Here is a 16,527-nt window from a genome sequence, read left to right as displayed (position 1 = left end):
GAGTCATTTTGCAGACTCCAGAAGGCTAAATCACAGACCACAAGGGTGTCCACGATTCAGCACCCTCCTTCCGACTATTTCTAATGACATAAAAGAGACATGCATAGCTCCTTTGAATATTGTAGATACATTCCCTCAACTGCTTTAGCTATTACTGAATATCCCCTTAAATGGTGATAATTGTGTTCATTGTCTTATGTCAGATTGTTTATTTTCCCCACTTTTTATCTTTTCTTCTCTTTGTGAACTGTTCAATAAGGAATTTTGGTGAAAGAGTCCCTCGGTTTAATGCTTATGTTTGAACTAAGTCACAGGAATTGTTGGACTTGTTCTTGCGGCCTCCATAAGCGCTGATAACGCCACATCGCATTATTCCTTGTTTGCATAGGTACATTAAAATGGAAAATACTATAAATACAAATAAGTTCTTATCTAATAGAGATAGGAACACAAAAATCTTGTAGTGCAATGTGACCTTACACCCTGAACATTGACATAATGACCTGGCACAGGCCTCAGAAGAAGGGGCATTTTCCATTCACCCCTGAACCAGGGAAGCCATCCATGAAACATCAAAGTTTGTCTATAACATCACCTAGAAGCAATCCTGTACCACGGAAGTCCCTACCACTGCTCAGATATCGACCTGCTCAAAAGAGACTTCCCTTAACACTGAGAAGACTTAACAACAACAATGACCTGCTTACTGAACAAGGCTTTCTGCATTGCCCTTTAATTGTGAGTAGAAATTAGAGGATGTTCCTCACCATCCTGACTTCAATGTAGAATATGCAGATTCCAGGATCTTCAATACAGAAACATGATACCAACAACAGAGACTATGTGATAAATTAAACTAGTGGCACTACAGACAATGACCTGGATTGGACAAACTAGGTTGCCTGGAGCCTAGAGTTGGTCTTATGCCAGGAAACTTCAGGGGGTAGGGTCTCCTTGTATTTAGGCCAAGGCTTTTCCTTCCCATGTCCCCCATATTTTGGTGGGCCTATGCAAGCAATAATTGCCACTCTCACACCGTTTTTACTGTGCTCCTTTGACTCTAAACCTTAAAAAAGAAAAAAACCCACTTAAACTTTTGAGGTTAACTTAAACTAATATGTATGTACATGGAAATGTAAAAAACTACTATGCCTTCAAGTTTAAGGAGTTACATAAATTTATGGCTTTAGATTGCTTGGTGTACCGCTAAGAAATGTTATAATGTACTACAATCTGGTGACTTGAGGGACAAAGTAATTGTACATGGGTTCGGTTTTCTTTCTCTTTTTTTTTTTTTTTTGTGTGGTTTTTGGGTCACACCCGGCAGTGCTCAGGGGTTATTTCTGGCTCCAGATTCAGAAATTGCTCCTGGCAGGCAAGGGGACCATATGGGACGCTGGGATTCGAACCGATGACCTCCTGCATGAAAGGCAAATGCCTTACCTCCATGGTATCTCTCCGGCCCCGGTTTTATTTTTCTTAATGTTCTTTGATTGTAAGTTCAAAATTAAGGTGTCAGCAGGGGGATTTCTTCTGAGAACTCTGTTTTTGGGTGATTGTCCTTTCACTATAACTTTACCTTGTCCTCTTTCTTTGCATCATTGTTCACATAATTAAAAATAAATTTTAAAAAAAGTAGGAGAAAGGCCTACCACAAGAAAGAGTACAAAAAAGTAAGTAAAGGAAGGTTTAAGTGAAGAACTGAATTGATTGGGAACAGATAATATATGTTAAAGAAATACTGAGACAAAAACAATGATATGATACATATTATCTTTAATTGAACAAAGCCAGATGAGGAAGCAAGATGAGAAAATGAGCAGAAAATTACTATCTTTAGGAATATTAGGTCAGTTCATTCTAAGTGAAAAGTTACATGGAAATGTTTGACACATTAAAGATGGTTAAGTAGTTACATCCATTTCTACTCCTTCTAAAAGTGAAATTATAATAAAATAATCTGAAAAAATTACTATTTAAAATAAAAAACAAAGCCAGTAATGGATCAAACATCTTGAGAAATTTAAAACACTATTTTAATAATTTGAGAGAGGAGAATATTTTCATCCTAAAGGAAAAGCCCAGTTATTTGTATGCCTATTAATACATGCCTTGAAATAGTCAGCTATGTTATTGCAGGAAAGCTTATCTTAGTACACGTATGTGTCAGTCTATGTAGGTTTTTTTTCTATGTAGTTTTTTTGTTTGTTTGTTTGTTTGTTTTTGAGCCACACTCGGTGACGCTCAGGAGTTACTCTGGCTATGTGCTCAGAAATCACTCCTGGCTTGGGGGACCATATGAGATGCTGGGGGATCATACCAAAAACCGTCCTAGGTTAGCACGAGCAAGGCAAATGCCTTACCAATACTGCCACCACTCTGGCCCTATCTATGTATTTTTTAATCAACAGCATGTACTATTGGGACCACAGTGATTGAACAGTGGGTAGGGCATTTGCCTTGCACATGGCCGACCTGGGTTTGATCCCTGGCATCCCATATGATTCCCAAAGCTTGCCAGGAGGGACTTCTGAGCACAGAGTCAAGAGCCCAGAATACCACTAGGTGTGGTCCCAAAACAAAACAAATAAAGCATATACTTTTAAATAAAGATAAACAAGCATGTAAGAAAAATTAGCAGAATTTAAGACCAAGAACAGGCTCCTGGGAGTTAACTCAATGGGCTGGAGCACATTTGGGATCCCTACATTCGGATTACTGGTACCACATAGCCCCTAAATCACTACCCAAGAGTAGTCTGTGAGCACCATTGGCTATAACCCCAAGTCCCCCAAAATAAGTAAATAAAATAAAAATAAAAAACAAATCAGATCGAAGATGAACAGAATCAAAGATAAACAAAATTTAAGAAATAGAAGAAAATATTTAAGAAGAAAATCCTTGGAGCCGGAGAGATAGCATGGAGGTAAAGGAATTTGCCTCGCATGCAGAAGGTCGGTGGTTCAAATCCCAGCATCCCATATGGTCCCCAGGAGTGATTTCTGAGCATAGAGCCAGGAGTAACCCCTGAGCGCTGCTGGGTATGACCCAAAAATAAAAAATAAAAAAAAAGAAGAACATCATCTAATAAGTATTCTCAGAGAAGATATGTGCTTTCCTAAGAACTTAGTACACAAATGTGTAGATGAAGATTTATTATTTTATTTCTTTTTTGATTTGAGGGGGCTTTGGCCATACCCAGTGACGCTCAGGGGTTACTCATGGCTATGTGCTCAGAAATTGCACCTGGCTTAGGGAACCATATGGGATGCCAGGGATTGAACCCAGGTCCATCCTGTATCAGTCACATGCAAGGCAAATGCCCTACTGCTGCGCTATTGCTCTGGCTCTGATCAAGATTTATTTTTAAGAACACATTCTTTTTTTTTTTATTTTAGTAATTTTTATTTTGACCAAAGTGGATTACAAATCTTTCACAGTAATATTGTCAGTACATAATGACATTAAATCAGGGGCATTCCCACCACCAGTGTTGTCCTCCCTCCACCCCTGTTCCCAGCATGCATCCCATATCCCTCTCCTTTGACCCCCGGGCTGCTAGGATAAGTGGTCCCCTCTGTATATAGCTTGTTGTAGATTGGATTTCGATTCTGTTGTCGTTGGTTTTGGAACATATTCTTTTTTTTTTTTTTTTTTTTTTTTGGTTTTTGGGTCACACCCGGCGGTGCTCAGGGGTTACTCCTGGCTGTGTGCTCAGAAATAGCTCCTGGCAGGCACGAGGGACCACATGGGATACCGGGATTTGAACCAACCACCTTTGGTCCTGGATCAGCTGCTTGCAAGGCAAACACCACTGTGCTATCTCTCCGAGCCCAGGAACATATTCTTAAAATTCTGTTAAAAAAAAAAAAACAACCCTCCAAGCCAGAACAACAATAGAGAGTGTAGGGCATTTGCCTTGTATGTAGCTAACCCAGATTCAAACCAGGTACTCCATATGGTCTCCTGAACCAGCTAGGAGTAATTCCTGAGTGCAGAGCCAGGAGTAACCTCTGAGCACTGCAGCACTGCTAGCTATGACATGTCTCCTCAAAAGTCTCTCAAGAAGGATGAATAAGAAAAAGATTAAAAGAACGGTAATGTGGGGGGCTGGAGAGATAACATGGAGGTAGGGTGTTTGCTTTGCACGCAGAAGGACAGTGGTTCAAATCCCGGCATTCCATATGGTCCCCTGAGCCTGCCAGGAGTAGCCTGAGCACTGTCGGGTAGGACCCAAAAACAGGAAAAAGAAAAAAAAAGAAGGATAATATGGGTCCTGGAGAGATAGCACAGTGGTGTTTGCCTTGCAAGCAGCTGATCCAGGGCCAAAGGTGGTTGGTTCGAATCCCGGTGTCCCATATGGTCCCCTGTGCCTACCAGGAGTGACTCCTGAGCACTGCCGGATGTGGCCCAAAAACCAAAAAAAAAAAAAAAAAAAAAAAAAAAAAAAGAAGGGTAATATGAATCTATGTACTCTGATTTAATGTTTGAGATGGGTTGTTATAGAACAGAAAAGTCCTAGAGAATTGCTGAAGTAGAACCAAAAATCAGTATAAAAAGAATTGTAAGGGGGCTGGAGAGAGAGCACAGCAGAAGGGCATTTGTCTTGCATGCAGCTGGGATGGTGGTTCGAACCCCAGCATCCCATATGGTCCTCCGAGCCTAATGGGGGAGATTTCTGAGAATAGAGCCAGGATTAACCCCTGGGAGCCACCGTTTTGTGACCCTCCCCCCCCAAAAAAAATCCTAAGAATAAAAGAGTCTAGGAAATTTATATAGGTATTGGCTAAGATTCTTGACACCCACTAGAATAGCCATAATCAAAAGAGAAGATAATAAATAACAGGTTTGGAAAAATGATCTTAAAAATGAAAGTCACATGCATCACAATTGTGTATATAATATAAAAGGGTACAGTTGTTTTGAAGACAACCTAGCAGTTCCTCAAAAGGACAACGATAAAATTAGCATATGACCTAGAAATCCTACTTCTGGGTAATATCCAAGAAAAATTAAAATACATGTCCACACAAAATTTCATTACATATTATTATAGCAACATTATTCATAGCAGCCTTAAACTGAAACAACTCCCTAATCCTAACTGGTCAATGGATAAATGAAACATGGACGGTAATATATAATGAAATTTTTTGGCAGTAAAAGGAATGAACAGAGCTAGAGAGATAGCACAGGGGACAGGGCATTTGCCTTGCACAGGACTGACCCAAGTTTGATAACCCCAAGCACCTTCAGAAGTGACTCTGAGGGCAAAACCATGAGTAACCTGAGAACTGATGGGTGTGGCCCAGAAAACTAACAAAAATGAAATGGAATGATCAAGGCTGAAGGATTAGGGTTAAAGGATTATGATTCCCTCCTTTCAATTTCTTTTTCTCCCTCCCTCCCTCCCTTCTTTCCTTCCCTGTTCTAAAATTGACTATGGTGACATTCCCACAATTCAGTAAATATACCTAAAACAACTGAAGCAGAATGCTGCTCAGAGACAGGTGGGGGTGGGGGGGAATGAGGGACATTGGTGGTGGGAAAGTTGAACTGGTGTAGGGTGGTGTACATTTTATGATTAAACCTAACTATGAACATTTCTGTAACCATGATGCTCAAAGAAATTATTATTTAAAAAACAAAATTACACACTTTAAATATATGATTTGTATTCTATGAATTATATTCAATAAATCTTCTAACAAAATAATTGTTAATAGGGCCGAAGTAATAGTACAGCGGTAGGGTGTTTGCCTTGCACGCATCCAACCCCAGAAAGACTCGGTTTGATTGCTGGCATCCCATATGGTCCTGAGCCTGCCAGAAGCGATTTCTGAGCACAGAGACATGAGTAACCCCTGAGTGCCACTAAGTGTAACCTTCCAGTGTAAATTGTTAATAAATAAAAGCTCAATTAACTGAGCAAATAGCTGGTTTTTTCTTTAATGTTTATTTCATCAGTTTATATAACAAGATCAATTGAAAGTGAGATATTCTTTCCCTTCTTTTGATTGGAATATTCAAATTTTAACAGTTCAGATTTCTAATTAACAAACTTCTAGAAATGACTATTAAGTTTTCATATTGGCCTGGTCAGCTAAACCTACAGTAACAATACTAAACAGAAAAGTATTTATTTGCCATCCATTCTGCATGCCCTGTGGATCACATTAATCCTTGTAATCATCCCATTTTCTCTCTCTTTTTGTTTTTTGTTTGTTCTGGTTTTGGGTCACACCCAGTAGTGCTCAGGGGTTATTCCTGGCTCTGCATTCAGAAATTGTTTCTGGCAAGCTCGGGGCACAATATGGGATGCCAGGGATTGGACCCAGGTCCATCGCGGGTCAGCCATGTGCAAAGCAAATGCCCTACCACTACGCTATCACTCCAGCTCTATCCTCATTTTCAAATATGAAAACTGAAATTCCCAAAGGCTTGCTCAGGTCACGACATTAGGAAAGGCAGACCTGGGACTGGAACTCAGCTCTGCATTTTCACTTTCCAGGCTCACAATAGCGGTACATTCCTCATGTGTCTTTTAAAATAAACAGTGAAAGTAAAAAATATCACATTTCTATTAATAGTTTGGCTTATAGAAGGAAAGTTGCTTATAAGAAGGAAAAATGGTAATGTAATAGAAAGGAGATGGTGTATTTACAAGATATGTTTTATAAGACTTTCTAAGTTTCAATATACTCTTGAGTGACAGTGCCTGGGAAATTAGTGACAATATTCTAAGACATAAAGCAGGGGTCTCAAACTCAATTTACCTTGCAGGAGGCAAAGTCAGGGTGAGGCAGGGCCGCATAAGGGATTTCACTTACCGAATATTCGCAATAAAAAAATCGCATTAGTAAGAAAAAAAATCGCAAAAAATCGCATTAAACATTTGCATACCCCGAACGGAACTGCTCGGGGTATGCAAATGTTTAATGCGATTTTTCTCTTACTAATACGATTTTTATTATGATTATTCGGTAAGTGAATAATCGTGAATACTGCGATATTTAAAGGCCCGCCGTGGGCCACAAAATGTTGTGTGGAGAGCCACAAACGGTCCGCAGGCCACAAGTTTAAGACCCCTGACATAAATCATTTCTATGTATGTGACTAGAGAAGTTTCTCTGATCGTGTAGAGCACCCGAAGCCACGAGGAGGAGCCTAAGCATCCTCTCCTGAGTGTGAAGCCAGCTCTAGGTGTTGCTTCTGCGACTGCCTTTTGCCATTGATGATCGTTCTTCCCTTCCTTTGGAAGGGGTAGAAAAAAATTTAAAAAAAAAAAAAAAAAAAAAAAAAGCATCTGGTATGAGGGCTTCAGTAATAAAAAAAGGGTTGGACCTAGAGCTCTAAGACTCTAAATCTCTAAATATGATACATTCAAGTAAAAAGGATTAATGATCTTTCAATAAAAAGCTATAAAAAAAATCTCTTCTGTGTAGACAGAAGCTGAGAATAAATTTGTCATTGATAGCACAAGTAAGTTATAGAATAAAGGGCAGTAAAATAAGCAAAATTTAATCTCCCAATAATAACTGCAGGTGACAGATATGGAGAACTTCATAAAAGTAATGTGACTCTTAAACTATGAAATAATTGAGAGAAAACAATATCCCCAAACTTCTCTTGCATTTCCCCAGAAACAAACAGCACTGTATAGAGAAAAGACCCAAGAAGCCAGAGAGACAGAACCGAGGGGAGGGCGTTTGCTTTACACACAGATGTGATCTTTGGCTCCCAGATGGTTTCTGAACCCACCAGGAGTGATCCCTGAGTGCAGAACCAGGAGCCAGGCATGCAGCACACAAATCCCCCCCCATTAAAAAAAAAAAAAAGACTCAGTAATAGAGCACATGCTTGGCATGTATGAGGTTCTACACTGGATGCCAAACAACAAAAAAGGTAAGAATTCTCTCACTGGTTATCTCTGTTCAATTTTTCTGATGTTAAAAAGGTTAAGTAAATCTTTCCTGAGTAATTTATTTCTAAATATTTATTTTTAAAAACCATTCAGTATCATTCTAAGAGTACCCTGTAAGAACACAAAATCAACAGTAGTGAAAAATGTAAGTCTTTATATTATAATGGGATAAAAGAAATGCTTCTTATTTTCCGTTTCTCTCCATAGAGATCTTTAAACTGAAGGAGTCTATATTAAGTTAGTGTCACAAAGCAGGAAACACAGGGATAAGTATAAATGATTCCCTATTATGCTGAGTGAAATAAGTCAGAGGGAGAGAGAAAGACACAGAATAGTTTCACTCATCTATGGGTTTTAAGAAAAATGAAAGACATTTTAGCAGTATCTCAGAGACAAGAGAGATGAGGGCTGGTAGGTGCAGCTCACCACATAGAGTGATGAGTGCAGTTAAGAGAAATAACTACAATGAAAACTATCATAACAATGTGAATGAATGAGGGAAGTAGAAAGCCTGTCTCGAGTACAGGTGTGGGTGGGGTGGGGAGGAGGCAGATCTGGGAAATTGGTGGTGGGAATCTTGCACTGGTGAAGGGGGGTGTTCTTTACATGACTGTAATCATACAACTGCAATCATGTTTGTAATCACGGTGTTTGAATAAAGATAATTTAACAATAAAAAATATAAATGATTCCTCTTTCGAGGTAAGGATGTTACTAATAACATAAAGTGTTGCAGGCAATTATGCTGCCTATGGGAAGAAATTAAGGCAAAGAGATTAATAAACGGTAATCATTAGTACTGTTATTTTGTTTGGTTTGATTTTTAGGCAACACAGGGGATACTCCTGCCTCTGCGCTCAGAAACTGCTGCAGGGGTTGGAGCGGTGGCACAAGCAGTAAGGCATCTACCTTATCCGTGCTAGACTAGGACGACCTTGGTTGGATCCCCCAGCATCCCATATGGTCCCCCAAGCCAGGAGCGATTTCTGAGCACATAGCCAGGAGTAACCCGAGAGTCACCAGGTATGCCCTCCCCCCCAAAATAAAAGAAAGAAAAGAAAAAAGAAATTGTTTTTGGCAGGTTCAGCGGAACATATGGGATACCAGAGATGGAACCTAGGTTGTTCCCGGGTCGGCCGCGTGCAAGGCAAATGCTCTACTGCTGTGCTATAGCTCCAGTCTCCAGTACTGTTATTTTGAAAAGATGAAACAGCATAACTATTAGAGCTATAAGTTATGTTTCAAGAACATTTCCTAATTCAGTGCAGTATAACTATGGTTAGAAGGAAAAAAGGACATTCAAAACCTCTTAATTCATTATTTTCCGCCTCAGTACTGAGAAAAACTATCATTCTATCATTGCTATCAATCAAGAAATACTGAGTAATATGGCCCAACAGTTACTGCTCAAACAGGATACAACTAAAGAGATTTTCAAATCTTTGCAAAACAGGAAAAGAGTCTGTTTTAAAATATATCTGTCCCTTTGGGGCTGGACAGATAGTACAGGAGCTATGGTCTTGCATGCAGTTAACCTGAATTTTATCCTTTCCACTATAAAGTCCTCCATGCCCCACAGGGGTGACCTGAGTAATCCACAGCACTACACAGAGCCTGAACAACAAAATATCAGGTACTCATATTAAGCTAAGGTTGGCTAATATTTCCTGGAGGTCAACCTAGGCCCCCTGAGCATTAATTACATTGGAGACCCTCTCCAAATGTCCTCTTGAACTTGATAAACTCAATGAATATTCAACACTCATTGTTAGGGGCCGATGTGTTTGTACAGCAGAGAAGGAAGGCATTTGGCTTGCATAAAGGCAAACACAGGTTCAATCCCCAGTATCCCATAAGATCCTTCAAGCAATGCCAGGAGTGATTCCTGAGTAGAGAGCCAGGAGTAATCCCTGAGCATTGATGAGTTTGGCCTAATCTTTTGCTCCCAAAAATGACTCACTGTAAATTTTAATTTCAAAAATGTTATTTTGATTTCTTCAAGGCATGACAGGTGTTGGTTGGTAGAGGCCAAATAATTTTCCTGGGTTTGAATTCAGGCTTTGCTCCTGTCTGGATCTCTAGTAAACAAGACCTGGGCATCCAATTTTGCTGCAACTTTTCCTGCCTTCCTTCCTTTGTTTTTTGGGGGTCATACTGGCTGATGCTTAGGAGTATCCCAACCTCTGTGTTGAAGGCTGCTCCTGGTGGAAACATGCTCCTTGGGAAACATGCAGTGATGAGGGACTGAAGAGGAATCAGACTAGGACTCCTGCATACAAATCATGCTTTGTCCCGTTAAGCAATCTGACTCTACACATTCCTAAAGAAGTAAATGGATAACGGTTTTCTTCAATTCAAAGAAATAATAATGCTTGATTTGTAAGGAACTACACTTTACAATTTAGAGGAACTATTCAAAACCTTGGTAGGGTGTAAGAGAAAAGTCCCACATTCAAATTAAACTAAAGAAAACAAATTGTTAAAAAAAAATTTAACTTTCATTAAAAAGTTAACTATCATTAACAATGTTAATGAGTGAGAGAAGTGCAAGGCCTATCTTGAATACAGGCTGGGGGGAGAAAGATAGAAAACAGGGATCATGGTGGTGGGAATGCTACACTTTTAAAGGGGGTGTTCTTTACATAACTGATACCCAACTACAATTATGTTTGTAATCAAGGTGCTTAAATAAACATATTATTTTTTAAAAAAAAGTTAAAAAAAAGAAAAATGCTAATACTTGCTTTTAAACTGTTTCCCTTTTACATCGATGAAATATAAATTTCTTCCTACATAAGACAAGATTTACTATTAGTCTACTTTAATTGGGGAAGGTCTGACAGATAATACCACCTTACCACCTAGTGCTGGAGAAAAGGAGGGGGCCATATAGTACCAGGGTTGAACCTGCGGCAGGCTTCTTGCATGCAAGCAAGAGCTCCAGCCCTCAGAAATATCTTCCTGGTTCTTAGAGCTTATTTTAAGGAGGCATGCCTTGATGCTATAATCAGAGACCATAACAAGATGTACATGTCATGTAAACTATATATTCTGCATGCTAAAATAAAAGTGTGATGGACTCTCAATTGTGCCATTTAACTTGAAATAATTTGCACAGAATAGTGTTTTCAACATTGAATTGAAATGTTAACCAAATATCAATGGGTATGACTGTAAAAACAAAACCATAGCAAACCTAAGAGGAACAATTTCTGTTACATAAAATTCAAACATATTGAAAAGCAATTGAATTATAAAGTATTTATCACTGAGAGCATAAAAACCGGCTATCCTTTGCAAAAGCTGGCTCCCTGTGTGTGACACCAGGCGGGGAAAATCCGCGAAAGTACACCGGCCCAGTGGGGCTCAGCTGTGAAAGACTGTGAGTGTGACCTGTCTATGTCTGTCTACTGTCCTCTTGCGTGAAACTCTTGCGAGTGGGGCAAAAAGAGCCTCCAGAAACCTCGCTCGCCCAGACGCCATTTTCAGGGAGGGACTTCAGAGCATAAAAACCGGCTATCCTTTGCAAAAGCTGGCTCCCTGTGTGTGACACCAGGCGGGGAAAATCCGCGAAAGTACACCGGCCCAGTGGGGCTCAGCTGTGAAAGACTGTGAGTGTGACCTGTCTATGTCTGTCTACTGTCCTCTTGCGTGAAACTCTTGCGAGTGGGGCAAAAAGAGCCTCCAGAAACCTCGCTCGCCCAGACGCCATTTTCAGGGAGGGACTTCAGAGCATAAAAACCGGCTATCCTTTGCAAAAGCTGGCTCCCTGTGTGTGACACCAGGCGGGGAAAATCCGCGAAAGTACACCGGCCCAGTGGGGCTCAGCTGTGAAAGACTGTGAGTGTGACCTGTCTATGTCTGTCTACTGTCCTCTTGCGTGAAACTCTTGCGAGTGGGGCAAAAAGAGGCTCAGAGGAGCACAGCCGCTCCGCTTCGCTACGCGGCCGTGCACTCTTTCTAAGGAAAGAACTCCATTGCAACAAGAAGGAAAAATCACACTAAGAACGGCGCTATATCACAGAAGCAAACATTTCTCTCTGGACTGTCTTCTCTGTTACATGCTCGGGCCTAAGATTTGACCCAGTGTGAGGCTTCATCCACGGAGGACTCCCCTCCCTTAGAGGCAAGTCAGCCCATCCAGAAAGGGAGGAGCCAGAGGAGTGTGCTGCCTACATCATATAGACAATGAATACCACTACAACACGTAGAAAAACCCATAATACAAATGTGACAATGGGGAAACAGCGCAGGCCAGCATCAGACATAGAGAATGAAGATGACAATTCTGAGGACCAGATAATGACTGAACAACTAATCAACCTCTCAGATAAGGACTTTAGACTAGCAATATGGAAGGTGCTCAACAGACTCCAAGAAACCATGGATCGAGTTGAACAGAACACTAATAAGAACCAAGAAAATATGAAGGCAGAAATGACAAAACTCCAAACTGAAATAACATGTCAACTAACAGGCCTGAAAAACTCAGTAAACGAAGTGAATGACAAAATGGATAAGCTCTGGGACAGGGTATCAGAAGCTGAGAATAGACTTGGTGCTGTGGAAGATGAGATACATAACAATTCCATACAGCAGGAGAGATTGGACAAAAAACTTAAAGCAAATGAGCAGACAATGGAAAAATTAGTCAAAGAATGGGAACAGACGAAAATAGAAGTCTATGATAAGATCAACAGAAACAACTTAAGAATCATTGGAGTCCCAGAGACCCAGGAAGAAAATTTCCAGGAAGAATCAATGGTCAAGAACATCATTAAAGAGAAACTTCCAGAGCTAAAGAATATATGTGATCAAATCCTGCATGCCCGAAGAGTACCAACCAAAAGAGACCCCAGAAAAACCACCCCAAGACACATCCTAGTCACAATGACAAATCCCACAGATAGAGACAGAATTCTGAAAACAGCAAGATCAAAAGGGGAAATCATGTTCAAGCAAGCTTCCCTGAGATTTACAGCAGACCTGTCACCAGAAACGCTCAATGCCAGAAAGCAGTGGTGGGATATTGTGACAAGACTGAATGAAATGAATGCTTCACCCAGAATACTATACCCAGCAAAACTCACTTTCCGGTTTGATGGAAGAATACATGGTTTCACAGACAAAAAACAGCTCAGAAACTTCACAGACACAAAACCAGTCTTAAGAGAAAAACTGAAAGACCTAATCTAAGACAAGACTACCCAAAAGACACACCAAATTTTGAAATAAAGATGGCGTTAAATCCCAGGACAATTCTTTCTCTCAACGTCAATGGACTAAATGCACCAGTTAAGAGACACAGAGTGGCTAAATGGATCAAAAAACTCAATCCAACCTTCTGCTGCCTACAAGAAACGCACCTGAATAGTCAGAACAAACATAGACTCAAAATAAAAGGCTGGAGAAAAGTTATCCAAGCAAACAACACCCATAAAAAAGCTGGAGTGGCCATACTAATATCAGATAATGCAAACTTTATACTCAGGAAGGTTGTAAGGGACAAAGACGGACATTTTATATTAATCAAGGGGTACGTAGAGCAGGAAGAATTCACTCTCCTAAACATATATGCACCGAATGAGGGGCCAGCAAAATATTTAATACAACTGCTGACAAATCTGAAAAATAATATCAACAACAACACAATAATTGTGGGGGACCTAAACACGGCTTTGTCAACACTGGACAGGTCAACCAGACTGAAACCCAACAAGAATATACTAGACCTGAGGAGAGAAATGGAAGAAAGAGGCCTAGTGGATATATATAGGACACTCCATCCCCAGAAACCTGGATACACATTCTTCTCCAATGTACATGGGACATTCTCCAGGATAGACTACATGCTGGCACATAAAACATACCTCCATAAGATCAAGAGGATAGAAATTTTGCAGACTACCTTCGCTGACCACAAGGCTCTGAAATTATTTGTGAACTCCAAAGGGACTCAGAAGAAACACTTTAACACCTGGAAGTTAAACAGCCTCATGCTCAATAACCAGTGGGTCCGAGATGAAATCAAGGAGGAAATAAAAAGGTTCCTGGAAACAAATGACAATAAAGACACAAACTCTCAGAACTTATGGGACACAGCAAAAGCAGTACTGAGAGGAAAATTTATAGCTTTGCAAGCACACATCAGGAAGGAAGAAGGAGCTTACCTGAGTAGCTTAATGACACAGCTAATAGAACTAGAAAATGCTCAACAAAAGGACCCAAGAACAGGAAGACAGAAGGAAATAACAAAGCTGAGAGCAGAAATCAACGAAGTGGAAACTCAAAAAACAATCCGAAAGATCAACGAAAGCAGAAGTTGGTTCTTTGAAAAAATAAACAAGATTGATAGACCACTGGCAAACCTAACAAAGAAAGAGAGAGAGAGAAACTTGATAACTCGTATCAGGAATGAAAAAGGAGAGATCACTACTGATATGACAGAGATTCAAAGGGTAATCAGAAACTACTTTGAAAAACTCTACGCCACTAAAAATGAGAACCTGGAAGAAATGGATAAATTCTTGGACTCTTATAATCTTCCACGGTTGAAGGAAGAGGATGTAGCATATCTAAACACCCCCATCACCATTGATGAAATTAAAACAGTAATCAAATGTCTGCCGAAAAACAAAAGCCCAGGTCCAGATGGATTCACTAATGAATTCTATCAAACTTTCCAAGAGGAACTACTGCCAATCTTGGCAAGACTCTTTCATGAAATTGAACAAACAGAAACACTTCCAAATAGCTTTTATGAAGCCAACATCACCTTGATACCTAAACCAGACAGAGACGCTACCAAAAAAGAAAATTACAGACCAATATCACTGATGAATGCAGATGCAAAGATCCTCAACAAAATCCTGGCAAATAGGATTCAATGCCTCATTAAGAAGATCATCCACTACGATCAAGTAGGTTTCATCCCAGGAATGCAAGGCTGGTTTAACATCCGTAAATCTATCAACATAATACACAACATCAATAACAAGAAAAATAAAAACCACATGATCATATCAATAGATGCAGAGAAAGCATTTGATAAGGTCCAACACCCATTCTTGATCAAAACTCTCAGCAAGATGGGAATGGAGGGAACCTTTCTCAATATAGTGAAGGCCATCTACCACAAGCCAGTGGCAAATATTATCCTCAATGGAGAAAAACTGAAAGCCTTCCCTCTAAATTCTGGCACAAGACAAGGCTGTCCTCTCTCACCACTCCTATTCAACATAGCACTGGAAGTACTTGCTATAGCGATTAGGCAAGAAAAGGATATCAAGGGAATCCAGATAGGAAAGGAAGAAGTCAAGCTCTCACTGTTTGCAGATGACATGATACTCTACTTAGAAAACCCTAAAGACTCTATCAAAAAGCTTCTAGAAACAATAGACTCATATAGCAAGGTGGCAGGCTACAAAATTAACACACAAAAATCAATGGCCTTTCTATACACCAACAGTAATAAAGAAGAAATGGACATTAAGAAAACAACCCCATTCACAATAGTACCACACAAACTCAAATATCTTGGAATCAACTTGACTAAATATGTGAAGGACCTATACAAAGAAAACTATAAAACTCTGCTCCAAGAAATAAGAGAGGACACACGGAAATGGAAACACATACCCTGCTCATGGATTGGCAGGATTAACATCATCAAAATGTCAATACTCCCCAAGGCATTATACAGATTTAATGCCATCCCTCTAAAGATACCCATGACATTCTTCAAAGAAGTGGATCAGACACTTTTGAAATTCATTTGGAACAATAAACACCCTCGAATAGCTAAAGCAATCATTGGGAAAAAGAATATGGGAGGAATTACTTTTCCCAACTTTAAACTGTACTACAAAGCAACAGTTATCAAAACAGCATGGTATTGGAATAAGGATAGGTCCTCAGATCAGTGGAATAGGCTTGAATACTCAGAAAATGTTCCCCAGAGATACAACCATCTAATTTTTGATAAAGGAGCAGGAAATCCTAAATGGAGCAGGGAAAGCCTCTTCAACAAGTGGTGTTGGCACAATTGGATAGCCACTTGCAAAAAATTAAACTTAGACCCCCAGCTAACATCATGTACAAAGGTAAAATCCAAATGGATTAAAGACCTCGATATCAGCCCCAAAACCATAAGATATATAGAACAGCACATAGGCAAAACACTACAGGACATTACAGGCATCTTCAAGGAGGAAACTGCACTCTCCAAGCAAGTGAAAGCAGAGATTAACAGATGGGAATATATTAAGCTGAGAAGCTTCTGCACCTCAAAGGAAATAGTGCCCAGGATACAAGAGCCACCCACTGAGTGGGAGAAACTATTCACCCAATACCCATCAGATAAGGGGCTAATCTCCAAAATATACAAGGCACTGACAGAACTTTACAAGAAAAAAACATCTAACCCCATCAAAAAATGGGGAGAAGAAATGAACAGACACTTTGACAAAGAAGAAATACGCATGGCCAAAAGACACATGAAAAAATGTTCCACATCACTAATCATCAGGGAGATGCAAATCAAAACAACGATGAGATACCACCTCACACCCCAGAGAATGGCACACATCACAAAGAATGAGAAT

General features: G+C 39.9%; 1 protein-coding gene and 1 pseudogene across 1 annotated transcript in view; one reads left to right on the top strand and one right to left on the bottom strand.

Moving 5' to 3' along the window:
• Positions 1 to 16,527, bottom strand: part of SH3D19 (SH3 domain containing 19) — a 183,954-nt gene that overhangs the window by 102,834 nt on the left and 64,593 nt on the right. The window lies entirely within an intron of this gene.
• On the top strand, positions 7,082 to 7,284 carry LOC126005480 (uncharacterized; annotated as a pseudogene).

This window comes from Suncus etruscus, chromosome 3 (assembly GCF_024139225.1).
Source record: "Suncus etruscus isolate mSunEtr1 chromosome 3, mSunEtr1.pri.cur, whole genome shotgun sequence".
Taxonomy (NCBI): Eukaryota; Metazoa; Chordata; class Mammalia; order Eulipotyphla; family Soricidae; genus Suncus; species Suncus etruscus.
This window is presented reverse-complemented; position numbering and strand designations above follow the sequence as displayed.